The following is a 20,516-nucleotide window of genomic DNA, read 5'->3' as shown; positions in this document are numbered from 1 at the left end:
ATATACTTAATGATTGATTTTGTTTATTGTCTCCCTCTCTCCCAAGAATGTGAGCTCTCTGAAAGCAAGGACTTCTGATTGTTTGGTTTACAGCTGTATATTCAAGAGCCTAGAACCTGGCCAATACTAGATGCCCATTAAGTATTTAACACATAAATGAAAGAACAAATGAAAAAACCCAGATAATAATTTTTTAGAATTCCTTCCTCTTTAGTAAATATAAATGATCAGTTTCAAAATACCTTTTATACCTCAATAAAACAAAAACTAAAATGAAAAATATAGAAGGCACAATATAGAATTGTGTTATTTCCCACACCTATCAAGAGTTACCACTACAATAACAAGATACAAAGGTTTTCATTGAGTGATATTATGACATATACTATTCAACTTAAGATACTTTTGTTTATTTTAAGATTGCTTCTGTCACAGCTGTTTGTCAACTTGTTTGGGGAACAGAAACAGAGGAAACAGAAAGGCAGGAAATTTTAATAAATTTTTTTCATATAATTGAAAACAATTATCCTAAAATATCTTTTATACCCTGCAAGTACTGACTTGAAAAGATTACTTTTTGTCTCACATTTCTAATCCATTTATTACTATTCCCTAGAATTAAGGAAACATTCTAATTACGAATTCAAAAACTTCTGTCCAAACTTTGGACCTGAAAGGAAATACTACCAAGAAAACCCCAAGGGAGATGTGAGGAAAGAGAAAACAGTGAGTGTTTTTTACATAAAAAGGACACTATCATCATCTAAATAAACTTTTATCTAGTTCTCACTGGGCACCTGAATTAATGATGCCATACATAAAAGACAAAATTAAACTAGCAACATATTGTACTAATAAGTAAGCAAAGCAGACTAATGCAAAAGGAGAAAAAGAACAATGCTGAATTACAATGAACTGATATGCTCAATTTTTAAAAAATGAAAACATTCCAATTCATATATTCCTTAACTTTTTTCATCCTATAACAGCAAGTAGAAATCTCTGGGAAACCTAACAAAATAGTGAGTAACATTAGCTGAAACCTGCTTGACACACAAAGGGAGCAACATACTGAAATCCATAGCTTGCTGTTTCCTTTAAGTAAGGGGAACAAAGTCTCATAAGTGGAACACTCTTAGTCTTTTGGCGTTAACTAGCCCCTGATCATAAGTCACTGGCTTCATGTTGGTTTATCCTCTCAGTTTTTAACCTTCCACTAATTATATCAAATCTCTACTGTTCATATTATACATGAGGCGTAAGGTTTAAATAAACTTAGCCTTTTCTCATGCCATTCTCAAGTCACTAAAGTTCCAAACACTTCTCCCCTCTACCCACTAGACTTCTGTATTGCATTCTCCTTTGTGTTCACTGTCTTCAGGCTCAGTCATTTTCCCATGTGTCCTCACAATGTAAGACTCTTACACTCCAGAGTTGCCAATCAATCAATTCTTAACATCTTAACAACTTGGGTCACAAGTCCCACTTTTGGAGCTGAGCTTGCTGATAATTTCTCCTTTGACCATTCCAGCATTTCTTAAACCAATTACCTCTTCACAGTTTTAATTTTAAATCCTAAACAATAATCCAATCTCTACACCAAGTTTTAGCTTTTTCTATTTCTTTTCCCCCTGGCTTCCTCGAATGATCAATTCCCAAGTGTCTCAAACTCCACGTTATTTCCTATTGTGCCTAATCCCCACAACTCTTCCCATATTCTTAACCTTCACTAAGCTATTATGTAAGATTCCAAATTCATCTCCCTGACTCTAAATTCTAAACAGCAACCCCTTCTCCATCCCAACCAGTGATGCCCGACTAAGCATCTTCAGGCTAAATCACTGATTTGAAGCCACTCCCCTACTCAACACACACACAAATAAGTACACATACATATACCTACACATATGTATAAACACACATTAGGTTTCTCCATAATCAGGCTCCAATCTATCTTTTCCATGTTTACCTTTTGCACCCTTAATACACTCTCCATTCCAGTCTTACCATACTATTGACACAGTAGGCTTAAAATGCTTTTCATATAACCATATCTTTGCTCGGACTGCTCCTTCTGTGGGGATGATCTTTTCCTCCTCTCCACATTTACTCCCTAGTCTCCCTGGCCATACCCTGTATACACTATCCTCATCAGTATTCTATTTCCTGAACAGAAGGTACTGCTTCCTGTGTCCATACCTATACTCTTGCTGTTTCCTCCTCTGCTTGTACGTCTTCCCCATTCACATCTGTTCCTTTTCCAAGTACCACCTTTCCAGATGAACCCATAAACATCTCTTGAGACTTCTAGGAATCACTTTTGCCAGAAAGTCTTTCCTATATTCTCCTGATTAGGCTAGGTATCTAGCCTCCTCCTCCTGGGAGAAGCTCTTATGAATGTCTGTCACTATATAACATGAATTTTTAAAAAATTACTGGTTTTAAGTTCCTAGGTAAATCTTTACACCTCAAATTCTTGTTAACTTTCACAACAGCAGTATACTTGTCTTTTATATATTCTCTCTGTTCCTTTTAGGATCTGTGTTTTTCTTATTTCTTTAGTAAATCTGTAATAACATTGTTGAGTGTCAAAAAATTAAGCACATCTATTCTGCATCCTGAACAACTCAATACTAAAGCAACTGAATGTTGCAGAGCAAGTTGGGCATCCACCCGAGTGATCGTGGGAGGTGACAAATCAAAATGTCCCACAGCAGAAAGAGTCATAGCCCAAGCAGATTAAAGAGGGTATAAGTATAGAAGACCCACTGCATCTTGGATTGCAGAGCCTGGGTGAGATGAGAAAGACAATCCCACAAACGGCAGCTCAGTATACGGTATCAGAGCCTGAGCAGGACAGGGTGGATATCAACATGTACTGGTAACACACAAGAGGTATTAGAGTTCAAGTGAGGTGGGGATGGGTATCTTCATAGGGAGATGGCTCAGCATGGAGAATCAGAGTCTTATTGGGACGAGAAGAGCATCCACAGGTGGTGACAAACTAGTGTGTGATACTGTAATCTAAGAATGGTGAGGAACATGTCTACATGGAGGGGTGGGTGGTTAAGGGGTAAGGTGGCATGGCATGGAAAGTTACGAGTCCAAGCAAGGTGAAGAGGTCATCTATGCAGAGTGGTCTGACAGGGGAAATCAAAGTCTGGGTGAGGTGGGGGGTGGAGGTTTGGGAGGACTTCCAAACATGGAGGCCTGTCAGCACAGGATGTCAAAGCCAAGTGGAGGTGACATCAGAGAAAACAGTACAGTAAGTAACTGAAAATTCTCTCCTCCATAAAAACAGCAAGAAAAATGACAAAAACAGTTCGAATAAACTCTATCAGAACTCTCAAAATTAGCCAAGAGCTTGCACCCAGGATGCATTTACAAAAAGGAAGAAAGGATCTCAGTAAGAACAACGAGCTTTGTGACATTTTAACTTGCCCTAGTCCCTTCCCCTGCTCTCCTAATCCATGACAGCCTTGAAAAATTACAGTCCACATTCCCAGCTCAGCTTAGCAGACACCAGACGGAACAGAACAAAGCAGGAGCTCATTCAAAGCTTCATTCACCAACAACCCCTCCGAATTATCACTATTTGACCTGTCTTGGTGGCTCCTGGAAAGACCCCATTTGCAACACTATCTGTATTTGACTTAACTCAGAACTTACTCAGTGCAAAAGACCTTTTCCCCAAGAGGACGTTTGTTGAAAACAATTACAGGCGAGTATTTTATCCTCACAGTTGCTTAAGGCAGTGAACAACAGTTGGGACAAACAGACTAATCAAAAAGATTGAAAGGAATATCTCAGAATGAGATATCATAGGAACTTTGAAAAGCTCCCACGTTCCTGGGAATCTAGAAGCTTATGTACACACTTAATGCTATGTGCATGGCTAGAGCTGTGTGTACACTCAGCAAAGACCTGAGAAGGCCGCAAGGTATCACTTTTGACAAACTAACTTTGGAGCTGTGTACAAGCAGAAAGCAACAGCTAAGGCAGTTAACTGCCTGGATGAGTGCTGAAGGTATGCCCTAATACACACAGAGGTCTTTGGCAAAGACTGGGAGATTTACTGGTTGCAGGTATTTAAAGAAATCTCTGCCCAATCATTAGCCAACCACTAAGCTAACCAAATAGTGACTTCAGTGGCCACATGAAACAGAATTATTTCACAAAGTTACTACACCAACAGCAACCACAATAAGCAGGAACAATAAACACCCCCAGAAAGGGGGCAAAATCTAATTTCCATAATTGCCACATTTTGTTATTTAAAGTGTCCGTTATTTGGACATTTTTATGCTATCTAAGATGCTCACGTTATTTAAATGTACATTTAGTATTTTAAATGTCCATAGTTTTTCAATAAAAAATTACAAGATAGGCAAAGAAATAAGAAAGAATAGCCCAAACACAGGAAGAAAAGCAAACAACAGAAACTGTCCCTAAGGAAATTCACATGTTGGACTTACTAGACAATGACTTAAAGCCAGCTATTTTAAATATGAGCTAAAAGAAAACATGTCTATAGAACTAAAAGAAGGCAAGAGAAAAATGTCTCACCAAACAGAGAATGTGAATAAAGAGAAAAAAAGTTACTAAAAAATTTAAATTCTAGGGCTTCCCTGGTGGTGCAGTGGTTGAGAGTCCGCCTGCCGATGCAGGGGACATGGGTTCGTGCCCCGGTCCGGGAAGATCCCACATGCCAAGGAGTGGCTGGGCCCGTGAGCCATGGCCGCTGAGCCTGCGCGTCCGGAACCTGTGCTCCGCAGCAGGAGAGGCCACAATAGTGAGAGGCCTGCGTACCGCAAAAAAAAACACAAAAAAACCCAAAAAAACAAAAAATAAAATTCTAGAGTTCAAAGTACAATAACTTTGAACTCTAGAAATGAAAAATTCTCTAGAAAGGTTCAACAGCTGATATAAGCAAGCAGAAGAAACAATGAACTCAAAATAGGTCAACTGATATTATCCATTGAGGAATAGAAAGAAAAAAGACAGAAGGAATAGAAAGAAAAAAGAATGAAGAAAAATACACAGAGCATCAGAGATCTGTGCACACCATCAAGTGAACATTTTAAATAACAATACACATAAATAGAGTCCTGGAAGGAGACGAGAGAAGGTGGCAGAAATACTGGAAGAAGTAAGGGCCAAAAATTTCCTTCCAAGTTTTGAAGAAAAACATTAATCTACACCTCCAAGAAGCTGAACAAACTCCAAGCAGAATAAACTTAAAGAGATCTACACGTAGGCACATCCTTACCAACTGCTAAATGACAAAGACAAAAAAGAAAATCTTGAAAGCAGCAAGAGAAGCAACTCATCATGTATGAGACATAAGAAGATTAACAGTCACTTCCACAAGTCATTTCTTTTCAGAAAATATGGAGGCCAAAGGCAGTGGGAAGACATATTCAAAGTTCTGAAAGGAAAACCAGATAAACAAAAAATGTCAAGAATTCTATATGCAGCAAAACTACCCTTCAATAAAGGTAAAATTAAAACATTCCCAGATAAGCAAAAACTAAAAGAATTTGTTGCAGACCTGCCCTACGAGAAGTGCTAATGTGAGTCCTTCAGGCTGAAATGGAAGGGCACTAGACAATAACTCGAATACAAATAAAGAAAGAGCACTGGCAAAAGTAACTACAAAAATAAATATAAAAGACACTATAAATGTATTTCTTGCCCATAGCTTTTTTCTCCTATCCAATTTAAGAGAACTGCACAAAGCAGTAATTATAAATGTGTTGATGGGCACACAATGTACGAAGATGTAATTCTGTATGACAGTAACAGCAAAAGGTGGGGTGGGGGGAGTGGAGCTAGCTATATAGGCACAATGTTTAAGTAGACTGTTGAAATTAACGTGGTTTAATCCAAACTAGATTCTTATGACTTAATATGTTAATTGTAGGACAGCCACTAAAAAATGACAAAAGAATTTTTAAAGTACTCTAAAAAATATCTAACACAGAAGAAGACAGTGATGGAGGAAAAGAGAAACAAAAAACATGTGACACACAGAAAACAAAGTAGCAGGGTGCAAATTCTACCTTATCAATAACTAAATGTAAATAGATAATATTAAATCCTCAACTTAAAAGCCATTAGTTCGTAGAATGGATTAAAAAAAAAAGTGATCCAACTGTATGCTTTCTACAAGAGATAACAGTTTAGATTAAAACACATGAATAGATTGAAAGTAAAATGATGAAAAAAGGTATACCACACCAATACTAACCAGACAAAACAGACTTTAAGACAAAAATTATTACTAAAGACAAGGGACATTTTATAACAATAGAAGGGTAAATCCATCAAGCAGATAAAACAATTACAAACACATATGCACCTAACAGAGCATCAAAATATATTAAATGAAAACTCACAGAATTGAAGGGAAAAAACAGATGATTCAACAATAATAGTGACTTCAATACCCTACTTTCACTACTGGGTAGAACAACTAGACAGATCAACAAGGAAACAGAAGACCTGAACAACACTATAAGCCAACTAGGCCTAAGAGACATTTATCAATACTCCACCAAACAACAGCAGAATATTCACACTCTTCTCAAGTGAACAGAAAACATTCTCTAGGACAAACTATATTTTGGAACATAAAACTTTAAGTTTCTGTAAGTAAAATGGAAAATACATTCTCCAACCACAAAGTAATAAAATTAAAAATCAACAAAAGAAAGAAATCTGAAAAATTCACAAATATGTAGAAATTAAAAACCACATTCCTAAAACAATCTATGAAGAAACCACAAAGGGAATTAGAATCCCAAGCAGATGAGAAGAGTGTCCACACAAGAGGGTGTCCAATTCCCTAGCAAAGGAAGTCAGAGCCCCTGTAAGCCAAGGACGGTGTTACTAGAAGTGGCCTGATGTGGACTATCAAACCTGAGCCAGGTAAGGAGAATACATAGCTCTGCAGACCCAGGTATTTGGCAGACATTTTCTTAAAAATGAAGCAAGTGAGCCCATCACTTAACATAAAACAACTGAGAATATTTGTTGCCAATGACAAAATGAGAGTTAAAACAAAAATCAGAACTTTGGAAAACACGTATCTTCTATCATGAGCTTGAAACGCTACTCAGTATTTAAAGACTTTTTTTTTTTTTTTTGCGGTACACTGGCCTCTCACTGTTGTGGCCTCTCCCACTGCGGAGCACAGGCTCCAGACACACAGGCTCAGTGGCCATGGCTCACGGGCCCAGCCACTCCGCGACATGTGGGATCCTCCCGGACCGGGGCACGAACCCGTGTCCCCTGCATCGGCAGGCGGACTCTCAACCACTGCGCCACCAGGGAAGCCCTTTGAAGACTTTTCTGATGAGATCAGTGGCATTATTAACAAATGTGGATGTTTAAAATATTGCACTATAAAGTGTGCCAACATTTAGGAAATCTACATAACTCAATAAACCAGTATTTTCCAGTTGACTAATTTATGATGATTCGAAAATCACAAATGGGTAACAGAGCCACTCACATTACAAGACAAATGAATGAGCCATATTTTAATGGAATGAAAAGTCCACAGGTTGGCACTGGAAAAGCTGAACATCCATAGGCCAAAACGAAAAGAAGAGAGGAGAGAGAGGACAGGAGAGGACGAGGAGGAGGAGGAGGAGGGAGGGAGGGAGGGAGGGAGGAGAAAAATAAAAAAGAACCTCAATCTAAATCTCACACTGTACAAAAATTAATTCAATTAATTTAAAATTAATTAAATAAAAGCGAACTCAAAATTATGATTTTTTTAGATATAAAATGTAAACCTATAAAACTTGGAGAAGTAAAGAAATGAGAAAATCTTTGGGACCTAGAGCCAGGTGAAGATCTCACAGGCATGACAACAAAAGTACAACCCATAAAAGAAAAAGATTGATAAACTGAACTTCATTAAAAATTAAAAATTTTGCACTGCAAAAGACCCTGTTAAGAGGATGGAAAGACAAGCTATGGGAGAAAATATTTGAAAACCTCATATTCAACAAAGGTCTTACATCTAAACACATAAAGAACTCTCAAAACTCAACATTAAAAAAACAACCCAACTGGAAAATGGGCAAAAGAGAGATGTAAACATTTCACCAAAGAGCAGATACATATGGCAAATAGCACAAGTAAGATGTTCAACATCATTAGCTATTAGGGAAATGAAAATTAAAACCACAATGAAATATTACTACACTCTGTCAGAGCACCTTAAATAAATAAAAATTAGTAAATTAAATGCGGACAAGAATGCAGAGAAGCCAAATATCTTATATACTGCTGGTGGGAAGGTAAAACAGAGGTGAATATAAAAATTCTGAAAAAATAGTTTAGTGATTACTTATAACTAATTAGTTATAACTTATAACTAATATGTATATGGTACATATACCTACCATATAATCCAGCATTTCACTCTTTGGCATTTACCTCAGAAAAATGAAAACTTGTGCTCACACAAAAAACCTGTACACTGGGACTTCCCTGGCGGTCCAGTGATTAAGACTCTGCACTCCCCAGTGTTTAAGAATCTGCCTGCCAATGCAGGGGACATGGGTTCGAGCCCTGGTCTGGAAAGATCCCACATGCCGCAGAAGCAACTAAGCCTAAGCACCACAACTACTGAGCCCGCGCGCCTAGAGCCCATGCTCAACAAGAAAAGCCACCGCAATGAGAAGCCCGTGCACCTCAATGAAGCGTAGCCCCAGCTCACTGCAACCAGAGAAAGCCCGCACGCAGCAACAAAGACCAAATGCAACCAAAAATATAAATAAATACTCCGCGCTCCCAATGCAGGGGGCCTGGGTTCAATCTCTGGTCAGGGAACTAGATCCCACGTGCCGCAACTAAAAGATCCCACGTGCCGCAACTAAAAGATCCCACGTGCCGCAACTAAAAGATCCCACATGCCACAACTAAACATCTCACGTGCTGCAACTAAAGATTCCACATGCCGCAACTAAATATCTTGCATGCCGCAACTAAAGATCCTGCACGCAGCAATGAAGATCCTGCACAGAGCAACGAAGAACCGGCGTGCTGCAACTAAGACCCTGCACAGCCAAATAAATAAATAAATAATATATTATTTTAAAAACCCTGTACACCAATGTTCATACCATTTATTTGTAATCCCCCCACCCACCCAAAAAAGGAATCAATCCAAATGTCCTTTGGTGAGTGAATGGTTAAACTCTGGTACATTCACACAAGGTAACACCACTCAGCAAAAAAAGGAATGAGCTACTGATATATGCAACAACCTGGCTGGATCTCAAGGCTATTAAGTTTAATGAAAAGGTCAATCTGAAAAGTTTATATACTTTATAATTCAATTTATGCAACATTTTTTGAACTGATGAAACTATACAGATGGAGAATGGAACAGGAATTTTCAGGGGATAAGGACAAGGTAGGGAGGGAGAGTTCCTCTGAGGTGATAAAACCATTCCATATCTTAACTGTGAACCTATACATGGGATAAAAACATGCAGAATCATAGACACACACAAAAACACCTAAAAAAAAGGCAAAAAACCGAATATGGTCTTATAGTCCCGTATAGTATCAATGTCAATCTCCTGGTTTTCATATTGTACTCCAATTATATAAGATGCTAACATTAAGGGATGCTAAGTGAAGTGTTATTTTTGCAACTTCCTATGAGTCTATCATTATTTCTAAATAAAAAGTTAGGGGGGAAAAGTTCATTAATATAGGTTTAAATTCTACATTGCAGTTAATCTTCGAGAAGTTATTTATCACTGCCATTTTAAACCAGTTATCATTGAATATCTTCAATTATCTGAAAAGGATATTAAAATATTCCAACTACATATATGTTTGAGGACTGATTTTCTTCATATTCTTCAGCCAAAATAACATATTGCAACTGATTGAAACAATTATGAGAATTCAGCCATTATCTGTTAAAGAAGACATTAAGGAAATTTGCAAAAAATGTGAAACAAATCCACCTGTTTTGAAAAGTAATTAATTTTCATAAAAGTTTATATTACATGTAATATGTCTTTTAAAAATTAATTTTTAAATTCCTTAATTTAAATTTCTAATATAGTAAATATGAGTAAATATAACCCTTATATAAATAAGTTCTTAAGTTCCAAATAATTTTTTAAGACTGTAAAGTTGTTCTTAGGCCAAAAGGATAGAGAACTGCTGCTAAAATACTCAGAGATGATGGAGCATCAGATGAACACCTTACTCTCAATTAATTTGGAAAAAAACAGGTTATTTTACTGAACTCCAAACTTCTAAGTTTGTGAACACTTAACAACTTTTAAAATGTTAATTAGAAATAACAGAAACAAAAGAACATGCTACAGACTAGGAACAGATCTTTGTAACTCATTTCTAAAAAAGGATTTGAGTCTAGAAAACATAGCAGATTTCTAAGAAAAGGCAAATACTGCACTAAGAAGTGGGCAGGCAACTCACAGGAGATATTTAAAAGTCCATTAAATACTCAATAGCACTAGTAATTAGAGAAATATGAAAAGCTATAATTGCCATCAGGTTAGCAGGTGAAAAAGTCTGCTAAAACCAACATGGGAGAAAGTGGAGCTGTGAGAACTCACACTCTGCTGGTAAAAGTATCAATTGTCAAAACAACTTTGGAGAGTAACTTGGCAAAAATCTGATGAATTAGAAAATGTCCAGGTAAACCCATTTGATCTATCAATTCTACTTCTAGGTATTTACAGTATGAAAACTTCTATATTTGCACAAGGAGCCACTGCGGCAAGGTTATACTACCCAATGGAAAAATAAATCACTACACCTAAAGGAAGCAACAGAAACAGATCTCAGAAGAGATGGTAAACAATGAAAACAAAAAGACAAAAAACAGAAAATTCCTTCCAGAATTAGCTCAAGATGGCAGAGTAGAAGGATGTGCACTCACCCTTTTTTATGAGAACACCAGAATCACAACTAACTGTTGAACAACCATCCACAAAAAAAATGCTAGAACCTACCAAAAAAGATACCCTACATCCAAAGACAAAGAGTAAGCCACAACAAGACAGTAGGAGGGGTGCAACTGTGATGAAATCAAATCCCATACCCATGGGTGGGCAACCCACAAACTGGAAAACAATTATTCTACAGAAGTTCTCCCACTGGAGTGAAAGATCTGAGCCCCACGTCAGGCTTCCCAGTTGCCTGGGGGTCTGGCAACAGGAGGAGTCCCCGTCAGAGAATCTGGCTTTGAAGACCAGCAGGATTTGATCACAGGACTTCCACAGGACTGGGGAAAACAGAAACTCCACTCCTGGAGGGCACACACAAAGTCTCGTGTGAACCAGGACCCAGGGGAAAAAAGCAGTGACCTCTTAAGAGACTGGGCCAGACCTAACTGCTAGTACTGGAGGATCTCCTGCAGAGGCAGAGGGTGGCTGTGGCTCACTGTGGGGACAAAGACACTGGCAGCAGTAGTTCTGGGAAGTACTCATTGGCTTAAGACCCTCACCTCCCGGAGGCCACCATGAGCCCCACCAAACAGCCTGTAGGCACCAGTGCTGGGTCGCCTCAGGCCAAACAACCAACAGGGAGGGAACCCAGCCACACCCATCAGCAGACAAGTGGGTTAAAGTTTTACTGAACACAGCCCTACCCACCAGAGGGACAAGACCCAGCTCCACCCACCACCCCTTCCTCCCAGTCAGGAAGCTTGCACAAACCTCTTAGATAGCTTCATCCACCAGAGGGCACACAGCAGAAGCAAGAAGAACTACAATCCTGCAGCCTGGGGAACAAAAACCACAATCATAGAAAATTAGACAAAATGAAACAGCAGAGGAATATGTCCCACCTGAAGGAACAAGATAAAACCCCAGAAAAACAACTAAGTGAAGTGGAGACAGGCAACCTTCCAGAAAAAGAATTCAGAATAATGATAGTGAAGATGATCCAGAAGCTTGGGGAAAAAATGAAGGCAAGGATCAAGAAGATGCAAGAAATGTTTAACAAAGACCTAAAAGAACAAAAGAACAGATGAACAACACAGTAACTGAAGTGAAAAATACACTAGAAGGTATCAATAGCAGAATAACTGAGGCAGAAAAATGGCTAAGTGACCTGGAAGACACAATGGTAGAAATCACTGCTGAACAGAATAAAGAAAAAACAATGAAAAGAAATGAAGAATATCTAAGAGACCTCTGGGACAACATTAAAACACACCAACATTTACATTATAGGGGTCCCAGAAGGAGAAGAGTGAGAGAAAGGACCTGAAAATATATTTGAAGACATAACAGCTGAAAACCTCTCTAATATGGGGAAGGAAACAGTCACCCAAGTCCAGGAAGCACAGACAGTACCAGGCAGGATAAACCCAAGGAGGAACATGCCAAGACACATAGTAATCTAAATGACAAAAATTAAAGACAAAATATATTAAAAGCAACAGGGGAAAAACAAGTAACACACAAGGGAATTCCCATAAGGTTATCAGCTGATTTCTCAGCATAAACTCTGCAGGGCTGAAGGGAGTGGTACAATATATTTAAAGTGATGAAAGGGAAGAAGCTACAACCAAGAATACTCTATGTAGCAAGGCTCTCATTCAGATTTGACAGAGAAATCAAAAGCTTTATAGACAAGCAAAAACTAGAAAATTCAGCATTACCAGACCAGCTTTGCAATAAATGCTAGAGGAACTTCTCTAGGCAGGAAGAGTCCAGCAACTTTAGCAAACCTGTACATATACAGACTGCTATATCAAAACCTCATGGAAACAGCAAACTGCAAAACTACAACAAGATACACACACAAAAGGAGAAAAAGCCACCCAAACACAACACTAAAGATGGTCATCAAACCACAAGAGAAGAAAACAAAAGAGGAAAGGAAGGGGTTTCCCTGGTGCGCAGTGGTTGAGAGTCCGCCTGCTGATGCAGGGGACAGGGATTCGCGCCCTGGTCTGGGAGGATCCCACGTGCCCGCGGAGCGGCTGGGCCCGTGGGCCGTGGCCGCTGGGCCTGCGCGTCCAGAGCCTGTGCTCCACAGCGGGAGGGGCCACAACAGTGAGGGGCCCATGTACCACAGAAAAAAGAAGAAAGGAAGAAAAAAGACCTACAAAAACAAACCCAAAACAATTAAGAATATGGCAATAGGAACATACATATCAATAATTACCTTTAATGTAAACGAATTAATGCTCCACCCAAAGACAAAGAATAGATACAAAAACAAGACCTGTATATATACTGTCTACAAGAGATCCACTTCAGACCTAGGGACACATACAGACTGAAAGTGAGGGATGGAAGAAGGTACTATATGCAAATGGAAATCAAAAGAAAGCTGGAATAGCAATACTCATTTCAGACAAAATAGACTTTAAAATAAAGACTGTTAAAGAGGACAAACAAGGATACTACATAATGATCAAGAGATCAGTCCAACAACAAGATATAACAATTGTAAATATATATGCACCCAACATAGGAGCACCTCAATAAGGCAAATACTAACAGCCAAAAAGGGAGAAACCAACAGTAACACAACAATAGTGGGGGACTTCAACAACCCACTTCCATCAATGGACAGATCATGCAGGCAGAAAATCAAATAAGGAAACACAGGCCTTAAATGACACATCAGACCACATGGACTTAATTGATATTTATAGAAGAGCATTCTATCCAAATGCCACAGAATACACGTTCTTCTCCTGTGCACATGGAACATCCTCCAGGACTGACCACATGCTGGGCCACAAAAAGCAAGCCTCAGTAAATTTAAGAAAATTGAAATCATATCAAGCACCTTTTCCAACCTCAATGCTATGAGATTAGAAATAAACTATAAGAAAAATATGTAAAAAGCACAAACATGTGGTGGCTAAACAACATGCAACTAAACAACCGATGGATCACTGAAGAAATCAAAAAATACCTAGAGACAAATGAAAACAAAAGCACAACAATCCAAAACCTATGGGATGCAGCAAAAGCAGTTCTAAGAGGGGAGTTTATAGCAATAAAATCTTACCTCAGGAAACATGAAAAATCTCAAATTAACAACATAAACTTATACCTAAAGCAACTAGAGAAAGAACATCAAAACCTGAAGTTACTAGAAGAAATCATAAAGACAGAGCAGAAACAAATGAAATAGAGACAAAGAAAACAATAGTAAAGATCAATGAAACTAAAAGCTGGTTCTTTGAAAAGAAAAACAAAATTGATTTTGTTTTTGAAAATCCTTTGAAAAACCTTTAGCCAGACTCATCAAGAATAAAAAGGAAAAGGACTCAAATCAATAAAATTGAAAATGAATAATAAGTTACAACTGACACCACAGAAATGCAAAGGACCATAAGAGACCACTACAAGCAACTGTATGCCAATAAAATGGACAACCTGAAAGAAATGGACAACTTCTTAGAAAGGTACAATCTCCCAAGACCGAACCAGGAAGAAATAAAAAATATGAACAGACCAATCACAAGCATAGAAATTGAAGAACTGTGATTTAAAAACTTCCAACAAACGAAGTCCAGGACCTGATAGCTTCACAGGTGAATTCTATCAAACACTTAGAGGAGAGCTAACACTTATCCTTCTGAAACTGTTCCGAGGAACGAAAACTCCCAAATTCATTCTATGATGCCACCGTCACCCTGATACCAAAACCAAAGATATCACATGAACAAAAAATTGTAGGCCAATATCACTGATGAACACAGATGCAAATATCCTCAACAAAATACTAGCAATCCAAATCCAACAATATATTAAAAGGATCATACAACAAGATGAAATGGGATTTATCCCAGGGATGCAGGGATTTTTCAACATCTGCAAATCAATCAGTGTGATACACCACATGAACAAATTGAAGAATAAAAACCATATGATCATCTCAACAGATACAGGAAAAGCTTTTGACAAACTTTAGCACCCGTTTATGATAAAAACTCTCCAGAAAGTGGGCATAGAGGAACATACCTCAACATAATAAAGGCCATATACGACAAACCTACAGATAACATCATACTCAACGGTGAAAGGCTAAAAGCATTTCCTCTAAGATCAGGAATAAGACAAGGATGTCCACTCTCACCACTTCTATTCAACACCGTTTAGGAAATCCTAGCTACAGCAATCAGAAGAAAAAAAAGGTATCCAAATTGGAAAAGCAGTTAAAACTCTCACTGTTTGCAGATGACATGATACTACACATCGAAAATCCTAAAGATGCTACCAGAAAGCTACTGGAGCTCATCAATGAATCTGGTAAAGTTACAGGTTACAAAACTAATATACAGATATCTGTTGCATTGCTATATACTAACAATGAAAGATCAGACAGAGTAATTCAAGATACAATCCCATTCAGACTCTGGGAGGGCTCATGCCAAGGAGTACTTCCCAGAACTTCTGCTGCCAGTGTCCTTGTCCCCATGGTGAAACAGAGCCACCTCCCGCCTCTGCAGGAGGCCCTCCAACACTAGCAGTGAATATAAATTATATTTAATAAGGAACATTAGAGACGAGGGGAAGATGGCAGAAGAGTAAGACGCAGAGATCACCTTCCTCCCCACAAATACACCAGAAATACATCTACTCGTGGAACAACTCCTACAGAACACCTACTGAATGCTGGCAGAAGACCTCAGACCTCCCAAAGGCAAGAAACTCCCCCACGTGCCTGTGTAGGGCAAAAGAAGAAAGAATAAACAGAGACAATGGATAGGGACGGGACCGGCACCAGTGGGAGGGAGCTGTGAAGGAGGAAAGGTTTCCACACGCTAGGAAGCCCCTTTGCGGGCGGAGACTGCGGGTGGTGGAGGGGGAAAGCTTCGGAGCTGCGGAAGAGAACGCAGCAACAGGGGTGCAGAGGACAAAGCGGAGAGATTCCCGCACAGAGGATCGGAGCCGACCGGCACTCACCAGCCCGAGAGGCTTGTCTGCTCACCCGCCGGGGCAGGCGGGGCTGGGAGCTGAGGCTCGGGCTTCAGGGTCCGAGCGCAGGGAGAGGACTGAGGTTGGCGGCGTGAACACAGCCTACAGGGGATTAGTGGCACCGTGGCTGGCCAGGAGGGAGTCCGGGGAAAGGTCTGGACCTGCCGAAGAGGCAAGAGATTTTTTCTTCCCTCTGTTTCCTGGTGCGTGAGAGGGGACTGGGAACGCTGCTTAAAGGAGCTCCAGAGACGGGCGCAAGCCGCGGCTATCAGCGCAGACCCCAGATACAGGCGTGAGACGCTAAAGCTGCTGCTGCTGCCACCACCAAGAAGCCTCTGGGTGCAAGCACAGGGTCACTATCCACACCCCCCCTTCCAGGGAGCCTGCAGCCCACCACTGCCAGGGTCCCGGGATCCAGGGACAACTTCCCCGGGAGAACGCACGGCGCGCCTCAGGCTGGTGCAACGTCACGCTGGCCTCTGCCGCCGCAGGCTCACCCCGCACTCCATGCCCCTCCCTCCCCGCCACTGGCCTGAGTGAGCCAGAGTGCCTGAAGCAGCTGCTCCTTTTAACCCCGTCCTGTCTGAGAGAAGAACAGACGTCCTCCGGCGACCTACACGCAGAGGCGGGCCAAATCCAAAGCTGAGCCCCTGGGAGCTGTGAGAACAAAGAAGAGAAAGGGAAATCTCTCCCAGCAGCCTCAGAAGCAGCGAATTAAAGCTCCACAATCAACTGGATGTACCCTGCATCTGTGGAATACATGAATAGACAGCAAATCATACCAAATTAAGGAGGTGGACTTTGAGAGCAAGATTTAGATTTTTTTCCCCTTTTCCTCTTTTTGTGAGTGTGTATGTGTATACTTCTGTGTGAGATTTTGTCTGTACAGCTTTGCTTCCACCGTTTGTCCTAGGGTTCTATCCGTCCGTTTTTTTTTTTCTTTTAATTTTTTTCTTAATAATTATTTTTTATTTTAACGACTTTATTATATTTTATCTTACTGTATTTTATTTATCTTCTTTCTTTCCTTCCTTTCCTCCTTCCTCCCTCCCTCCTTCTTTCCTTCCTTCCTTTCTTTCTTTCTACTAATTCTTTCTTTCTACTTTTTCTCCCTTTTATTCTGAGCCATGTGGATGAAAGGCTCTTGGTGCTGCAGCCAGGAGTCAGTGCTGTGCCTCTGAAGTGGGAGAGCCAACTTCAGGACATTGGTCCACAAGAGACCTCCCAGCTCCACATAATATCAAAGGGCGAAAATCTCCCAGAGATCTCCATCTCAACACCAGCACCCAGCTTCACTCAACGACCAGCAAGCTACAGTGCTGGACACCCTATGCCAAACAACTAGCAAGACAGGAGCACAACCCCACCCATTAGCAGAAAGGCTGCCTAAAATCATAGTAAGTCCACAGACACCCCAAAAAACACCACCAGACGTGGACGTGTCCACCAGAAAGACAAGAGCCAGCATCATCCACCAGAACACAGGCACTAGTCCCCTCCACCCGGAAGCCTACACAACCCACAGAACCAACCTTAGCCACTGGGGACAGACACCAAACACAATGGGAACTACGAACCTGCAGCCTGCAAAAAGGAGACCCCAAATACAGTAAGATAAGCAAAATGAGAAGACAGAAAAACACACAGCAGATGAAGGAGCAAGATAAAAACCCACCAGACCTAACAAATGAAGAGGAAATAGCCAGTCTACCTGAAAAAAGAATTCAGAATAATGATAGTAAAGATGATCCAATCTTGGAAATAGAATGGACAAAATGCAAGAAACATTTAACAAGAACCTAGAAGAACTAAAGAGGAAACAAACAATGATGAACAACACAATAAATGAAATTAAAAATACTCTAGATGGGATCAATAGCAGAATAACTGAGGCAGAAAAACGAGTAAGTGACCTGGAAGATAAAATAGCGGGAATAACTACTGCAGAGCAGAATAAAGAAAAAAGAATGAAAGAACTGAGGACAGTCTCAGAGACCAATGGGACAAAATTAAACGCACCAACATTCGAATTATAGGGGTTCCAGAAGAAGAAGAGAAAAAGAAAGGGACTGAGAAAATATTTGAAGAGAATATAGTTGAAAACTTCCCTAATACGGGAAAGGAAATAGTTAATCAAGTCCAGGAAGCACAGAGAGTCCCATACAGGATAAATACAAGGAGAAATACGCCAAGACACATATTAATCAAACTGTCAAAAATTAAATACAAAGAAAACATATTAAAAGCAGCAAGGGAAAAACAACAAATAACACACAAGGGAATCCCCATAAGGTTAACAGCTGATCTTTCAGCAGAAACTCTGCAAGCCAGAAGGGAGTGGCAGGACATACTTAACGTGATGAAGGAGAAAAACCTGCAACCAAGATTACTCTACCCAGCAAGAATCTCATTCAGATTTGATGGAGAAATTAAAACCTTTACAGACAAGCAAAAGCTGAGAGAGTTCAGCACCACCAAACCAGCTTTACGACAAATGCTAAAGGAACTTCTCTAAGCAAGAAACACAAGAGAAGGAAAAGACCTGCAATAACGAACCCAAAACAATTAAGAAAATGAGAACAGGAACATACATATCAATAATTACCTTAAATGTAAATGGACTAAATGCTCCTACCAAAAGACACAGATTGACTGAATGGATAAAAAAACAAGACCCATATATATGCTGTCTACAAGAGACCCACTTCGGACCTAGAGACACATACAGACTGAAAGTAAGGGGATGGAAAAAGATATTCCATGCAAATGGAAACCAAAAGAAAGCTGGAGTAGCAATTCTCATATCACACAAAATAGACTTTAAAATAAAGACTATTAGAAGACACAAAGAAGAACACTACATAATGATCAAGGGATCGATCCAAGAAGAAGATATAACAATTGTAAATAATTATGCACCCAACATAGGAGCACCTCAATACATAAGGCAAATACTAACAGCCATAAAAGGGGAAATCGACAGTAACACATTCATAGCAGGGGACTTTAACACCCCACTTTCACCAATGGACAGATCATCCAAAATGAAAATAAATAAGAAACACAAGCTTTAAATGATACATTAAACAAGATGGACTTAATTGATACTTATAGGACACTCCATCCAAAAACAACAGAATACACATTTTTCTTGCTTAGAAACATTGTGCTCATGGAACATTCTCCAGGATAGATCGTATCTTGGGTCACAAATCAAGCCTTGATAAATTTAACAAAACTGAAATTGTATCAAATATATTTTCCAACCACAACGCTATGAGACTAGATATTAATTACAGGACAAGATCTGTAAAAAATACAAACACATGGAGGCTAAACAGTACACTACTTAATAACAAAGTGATCACTGAAAAAATCAAAGAGGAAATTAAAAAATACCTAGAAACAAATGACAATGGAGACACGACAACCCAAAACCTATGGGATGCAGCAAAAACTGTTCTAAGAGGGAAGTTTATAGCAATACAATCCTACCTTAAGAAACAGGAAACATCTCGAATAAACAACCTAACCTTGCACCTAAAGCAATTAGAGAAAGAAGGACAAAAAAACCTCAAAGTTAGCAGAAGGAAAGAAATCATAAAAATCAGATCAGAAATAAATGAAAAAGAAATGAAGGAAACGATAGCAAAGATCAATAAAACTAAAAGCTGGTTCTTTGAGAAGATAAACAAAATTGATAAACCATTAGCCAGACTCATCAAGAAAAAAAGGGAGAAGACTCAAATCAATAGAATTAGAAATGAAAAAGGAGAAGTAACACCTGACACTGCAGAAATACAAAAGATCATGAGAGATTACTACAAGCAACTCTATGCCAATAAAATGGACAACCTGGAAGAAATGGACAAATTCTTAGAAATGCACAACCTGCCAAGACTGAATCAGAAAGAAATAGAAAATATGAACAGACCAATCACAAGCACTGAAATTGAAACTGTGATTAAAAATCTTCCAACAAACAAAAGCCCAGGACCAGATGGCTTCACAGGCGAAATTCTATCAAACATTTAGAGAAGAGCTAACACCTATCCTTCTCAAACTCTTCCAAAATATAGCAGAGGGAGGAACACTCCCAAACTCATTCTACGAGGCCACCATCACCTTGATACCAAAACCAGACAAGGATGTCACATAGAAAGAAAACTACAGGCCAATATCACCGATGAACACAGATGCAAAAATCCTCAACAAAATACTAGAAAACAGAATCCAACAGCACATTAAAAGGATCATACACCATGATCAAGTGAGGTTTATTCCAGGAATGCAAGGATTCTTCAATATACGCAAATCAATCAATGTGATCAACCATATCAACAAACTGAAGGAGAAAAACCATATGATCATCTCAGTAGATGCAGAGAAAGCTTTCGACAAAATTCAACACCCATTTATGATAAAAACCCTGCAGAAAGTAGGCACAGAGGGAACTTTCCTCAACATAATAAAGGCCATATATGACAAACCCACAGCCAACATCGTCCTCAATGGTGAGAGACTGAAAGCATTTCCACTAAGATCAGGAGCAAGACAAGG

At 39.4% G+C, this 20,516-nt stretch overlaps 1 protein-coding gene across 3 annotated transcripts in view; it reads right to left on the bottom strand.

Annotated features, from left to right (window-relative positions):
* Positions 1–20,516, bottom strand: part of SHOC2 (SHOC2 leucine rich repeat scaffold protein) — a 112,691-nt gene that overhangs the window by 59,809 nt on the left and 32,366 nt on the right. The window contains exon 2 of one of the 3 annotated variants that reach the window (XM_032608664.1): positions 11,724–11,788. The exons of the other annotated variants lie outside the window; for them this stretch is intronic. The gene's annotated coding sequence lies outside the window, so the exon portion shown is untranslated. The remainder of the gene's footprint in view (positions 1–11,723; positions 11,789–20,516) is intronic. 3 annotated transcript variants of the gene reach the window in all.

This window comes from Phocoena sinus, chromosome 16 (assembly GCF_008692025.1).
Source record: "Phocoena sinus isolate mPhoSin1 chromosome 16, mPhoSin1.pri, whole genome shotgun sequence".
In the NCBI taxonomy this organism is placed as follows: Eukaryota; Metazoa; Chordata; class Mammalia; order Artiodactyla; family Phocoenidae; genus Phocoena; species Phocoena sinus.
This window is presented reverse-complemented; position numbering and strand designations above follow the sequence as displayed.